Source organism: Clarias gariepinus, chromosome 6 (assembly GCF_024256425.1).
Source record: "Clarias gariepinus isolate MV-2021 ecotype Netherlands chromosome 6, CGAR_prim_01v2, whole genome shotgun sequence".
In the NCBI taxonomy this organism is placed as follows: domain Eukaryota; kingdom Metazoa; phylum Chordata; class Actinopteri; order Siluriformes; family Clariidae; genus Clarias; species Clarias gariepinus.
In genome coordinates, this window is record NC_071105.1 from 1,052,638 (window position 1) to 1,058,803 (window position 6,166).

A 6,166-nucleotide genomic window follows, 5' to 3' on the forward strand; every position below is an offset into this window, starting at 1 on the left:
ACGTGTAACCACACCAGCCCAGGTCCTCCACATTCAGCAGGTACACCTCCATGATTGTCTGAGACCAGCCACTCGGACAGCTGCTGATACAATCGGAGTGCATAACCAAAGAATTTTTGCACAAACTGTCAGAAACAGTCTCAGGGAAGCTCATCTGCATGCTCGTCGTCCTCATTGGGGTCTCGACTTGACCCCAGTTCTTCATCGTAACGGATTTTGACAGATTTGTGAACAATATTTGAGAGATATGGTTATTTTGTTTATGTAGAAAACGTTTCAGATCTTTGAGTTCATCTCATTAAACATGGGAGCAAAAACAAAAGTGTTGCATTTATATTTTTGTTCAGTATATATATATATATATATATAAAAGAATATGAAGTAAGTAATACTTTATCCATGCTTTTTTTTTAATTATTCGAGACTGACTGAGTTTATGCACATTGGCATTATATATAATACTGAGAGCAGTAAACAGACCATGAAAATAACGGATGAGACAGTTACGCACTAACACTAATGTATATAGCAGAAGAGCCTTAAGCCTAGAGAGAAGATAAAAAGTCAAATGGCTTTGAGAACAAAAGATTTCCTGAGTCTGTCAGTTGAGCAGCTTTGCGATAAATGTCTCTGTCACTTAACAGACTCTTCTGTCAAAAACACTGTCTAGTAGGTGGTTGGGATTGGCCATGATGGACAGCATTTTATTTAATGTTCTCCTTTCCACTACTTTCCCAAAGTAGTCCAGCTCCAAACCAGCCATTGAACCAGCTCTCCTGACCACCTTGTCCAAGGATGTGGTATCCCTGCTTCTGAGACTACCTCCCTAGCACACAACCACATAGAAAAATCCATTGGTGATGACTGATTGAAAAAACATCAGTAGGAGCTTTTTTACAGATGAACGAGAACTGTACCCTGAGGTGCTCCTGTGATGCTGACTATAGTTTCTAAGATGCAGTTCCTGTCGTCTTGACCTACAAGACAAAGAATGATTTCGGGCATTAATTTGATGACCATAAAAGAGTTATTAAATTGAAATATAATATATATGTACGTTATGCAGATATTTTTGTCTGAGTTCAAATAATATAAATGTCTCACATTGCACAGGTAATGGGAGTAAACCTGCTTATATCTGTGATTAAATCTGACTTATATCTTTCTGTTTCCTGTGCAACCTGCAAGATTTTTAACAAAAACAGATTTTTTGGCATGTGGTATAATGACCATTTGAAACATAATTAGATTCATATGTTAATATATACACCAATGTTCAAGAGACTACTGTTAAACCTTGGATTGCGAGTATAATTTATTTCAAAACACTTTCCGCATAGGAAATAATGGAAACTCTAATGATTCATTCTACAACACAACAATATTTAGATGAAAATAATTAATACATAGTATAAAGAAAAAAATACCTTGCATTTTACTGTACAGCATGTTATAATAACAAAAAAATTCTTCTATTTCAGGGATTAAAAAAACGGTAACAATTTCAATTTTAGAGTCTGTAGAAGCTCAGTGGTCCACGCACATCATCTCGCAGGCGAGCCTTATTCTGAATATGCAGTTTTTACAGGGATGGGGCTAAGAAAAACACATCTCGGTTGATTCATCTACGCGCATGGTTTAGTAATCCGCGGGCTTGGTTTAAATTTAGTGTGCACGGTTTGTTCGGTTTGTTATTTCCATTTACCACATAACCCCTGGGCGGCTTCATAGAAAAGAACTGTTGTGAGATGAGGGAAAAAGCAGGAGCAGGGGGGCTACTTTTACAGCCTTTTTAACTTTTGTTTCTTCACGCAGGCAGTTGTTGCAGTACAGTTACTAATGAGCAGTCACTACACTTGGACAGAAAATGGAAAAAAAAAAAAAAAAAACCTTTACGCGCACATGGTCACAAGGTTACAGTACACAGCCGCACTGAGACTGAGCATGGAAGATGGATCCACACAATCCCACAGCGAAGGGGGAGAACAACTATTGGCTTAGTTGTAATCACATGATGCTCGACAGGCAGAGCGAATACATACTACAGAACTCATGTATCAAGACCTCGCTTGTTTATTAAGTTAATTTTTTTTATTTTGCTTGTCTTGCAAAACGCTCACAGAGTTATTTACGATCTAAGGTTCCACTGTACAAGATAGTCACAGTCTTTGAAATATATAACATTAACATGACCTTTCTAGTACTTTAAAATGTGTTTAAAAAAAATTAATTTTACTTATTAATGTGATATGTTTCTACATTCTGTATATTGTGAATTTGCCTTTTGTATACGCTTGTTCCAACAAACGACTAATACTAAAAAATAATTTAATAAATAAACCCTATAAAATCTCTGATGTAGGAGTGTCACTGTATATTGAACATTGTAGTTTAACGCTGCTTTAGGTTAGAGTTTAAATTGAACTCTAAGATTTTACACAGGCAAAAAAGTAGATTATAATTTGGAGTAAGATAGTTAAGTCATAAAGCTAAAATATGCATTTAACCTTTAGTTTGACGTATTTCCATCCTGTCCCTGGAGAGCATCAGACTAAGATCATATCTCTTTATGGTTTATTTATTCATTTTATACACGCAGTTATGTTGGACCGAGAAATCGAGATCATACAGTGCATCTCAAAAAATTTTTAATAAAGTGGGGTTTTTTTCAGGATTTTTTGAGGATTCAAAAGGTAAAACAGTAGCCTTCAGGTCAGGTAATATTATTGAAATAATAAAAAAAATTTAATTGCATTTCAAGAACAATAAAAAAGTCTTTACAAAAAAGAAATTCTGAAAACCATGTTAATTCATGCATTCAATACTTAGTCAAGGGTCCTTTAGCTCTGAGCCTGTGGCACTGCTAAGGTCTTATTGAAGACCAGGTTGCTTTGATGGCACCCTTTAGCTTGTTTGTATTAGTGGTTCAGGGATTCCCTATGAAGTTCAGGTCAGGTGAGTTGGCTTATCAATCATGCACAGTAATATCATGGTCAGTAAAGCAGCTAGTGGTAGGAAGTTGGAAGCAGATCCTTTGGGTTCTGTGGGTTGCAGGGTGAGACCTAAGTTGATTTGACTTGTCTTCCAGCACATACAGTACCATGGATGCTTGGTGTACTATGGTTGATTGGTGTATATGTAGGTGTATATAGTATGTCATGTACAGGGAGGATAAAAAGTACTGTAACTAGGTATTAGAAATATGGATTTTATTACCATTATTTAATGCCTAGTTACTTTTTACCCAGTCTGTAGACATGCAAATAGATGTATATGTAAAACATGGTAATTATCTTATTTTTATTGTCTGTTTAAATAATTGTATAGTTGGTTACATTGGTTACATTTGAGGTGAAATGATGATTGGGTAGTGCAAAAACATTAAGCCAATCAGGGAAATGGGTGGGTCGGGCCTTTGGTTTGCCAATCTATGAAAAAAAATATTTGGCATCATTTTACCCACACCAAAATATAGCCTCTTGTGGAAAATTAACAGAGAAGTTGAATTGAACTATTGAAACAAAAATCAGTTTTCAAGCTCAGGAGTGCACTAGCCTTACCACTGCAATTTGTATGCAATATCAGTTAACAATATCACATGTAACATCATTAAGCAATATCATGTGCAGTATTTCTTGACATTGTTGCTTTGTAAAAAAAAAAAAAATAATTCAAATTTTATTTGTCACATACACAGTCATACACAGTACGGAATGTAGTGAAATGCTTATACGACTGCCAGTGACCTTAAAAAAAGAATTAAAGCTTATAATAAGAAATAAATATGAATAAAAGAAATACGATAGAAAAATTTAATAGAAAATAAAAAGAAAAATTGAACTAGGAAAAATAGAATAGAAATATGCTGTAAAACATAATCTGATGTAACTTCTACATCAGATTCTACCTATTGCTCTGGTAGTATGGTGCATTCTACTTTTGTGTATCTTTTTTGTGGATGTTTTATTTTAATTTTATTTTTAACATTTCAAATTCAAATTTATTTTGTCACATTCAAATAAAATATTTTTTTATTTATTGTCAGATTTCAAATAAAACTTTTATTTGTTACATACAGTCATACACAGTAGATATGCAGTGCAATACGACTGGCCGTGACCTTAAAAAAAAGATTATCAATAAGAAATAAATTATAAAATAAAATAAGAAGAAAAAATAGAAAAACTTTAGCTATAGGAAATATAGAAGATAAGTACAAAGTATAAAATATATAAAAAAAATTACAGTAGCTGTACAAATATAGAAGATTTGACTTCATTGCATGTATTTTTTTTTCATCCTCTGTTGTTTTTTTTTACTACACAGATGTCCATATTCTATAGCCAGATTGTATAGTATACATTTATACTGTTAGTATTTTTTTCCCCGTATTTTTTATTTATTTTACTCTGTTGTTTCTTAATTTTTAACTTTGTACTGTCCACTTGCTGCCATGGCAAAACAAATTTCCCACTTGTGGGACTAATAAAGGTTTATCTTATCCTATCTTAAAGCAGTCTCTGGCACAAGCCTTTCCTCTGGGATTAATAAAGCCTTCTCATATCTTATCTTAGGTTAAACTTTGGAAAACAACTTTTCTAAGTCAGAATTAGTGTCAGAACAGCTGTATAGAAATGTATAAATATAAATCCATCCCTAAACTGCTGTCCGCTCTGCTCATGAGGGTCTGTAACGCCTGTCCTGCGGTCAAAGGTATTCATTATTAGTGAGGAGTAATGTTTATTTATTTATAATACATGAGGAATATGAGTATCAATAAATATACAGTGACACACCTGAGCTACATATAAAACAGTGTTCTATATAAAATATATAAAGTAATGTAGTGAGATCTCACACATCAGTGATATTTATTCATTCAATTTATTTCTATAGCGCTTTTAGCAATTTTCATTGCCGCAAAGCAGCTTTACATAGTCAAAAGAATTATTTAAGTTTGTATGAAATGTGAATTTGTATGAATCAAAATGGTCAGTTTGTCCCTGGTGAGCAAGCCGAGGGCGACAGTGGCAAGGAAAAACTCCCTGAGATGGTAATAGGAAGAAACCTTGAGAGGAACCAGACTCAACAGGGAACCCATCCTCATCTGGGTGAAACAGAAAGCAGTAAATGATCTGCATTTATACAGTGTGTAGGGTGGGAGGCAGTTCAGCTATAATAGCTGATGTTAATTGATGTTAATATGGAGTCCAGGTGGTTATTGAAGACCCAGGTAGACTTGTAAGAAGTTCCAGTCATGAACTATCGAACTGTCAAGTCCCCAGAGAAACAGTTGCCAACACCAGTCAAGGCCAGAACCATTTTCTAGGTAGAGAGAATCATTCCCAGACACCAGACGCATCCCAGAGAGACACACGGGGCATCCATGTGACGAGATCTTCAGCCAGAAGCGGGGCACCAGGATGGGTCAGACAGGTCCGGAGGGCAGAGGGAGTCTGGATCACTGGCAGCTCAGGAACGACATGTGTAGCTCGACAGAGAGAGAGAAAGAGTGAAAGGGGGGGACAGGAGGAGAGAGGAAAAGGAAAGAGGGGGGGAAAGAGAAGAAGAGGAGAGATGGCAGTTAGGTATGGTCACAGTCACACAATGTATAATGTGAATGTATATTAACTGTAGAGTGCAAGCAGAGACTCCAGCAGGACTAAGACTAATTTATAGATTACATAACAATTTGTCAATTGTTTGTCAAACAATTTTGGAATCTTAAATATAAAACACAAAGTTACGTTTCATTAGATTTAGTATTCCAGGAGATTAATGTTAAACAGAAAGCTGGGAGTGTGTGTAGGTGTGTATTTATATAGTAGTATAAGTAACTCCCATAAGAGAGAGATGTAGAGTGCAGAATTAAAAACAGACGTGTAGAAAGCACATGAGGGCACCGGGGCTCAGTGGTGGGTGTTTTGGTCCCAAGCCTGGATAAAATGGGAAGGTTGTATCAGGAAGAGCATCCGGGGAAAAACCTTTGCCAAGCTTCTATGTGCTGACCGGATGGTCCCCTGTAGCGAGACCAACAATAACATTTAGACTCGGGATAAACCTCTCCGTGATTAGAATCACGGTGTAAAGTCCCGTGTAAGTCTACTAGTCCTCCAGCAGATGGCGCTGTGCATTGACATCAGAAGCATGAAGAAACAAACAGAAG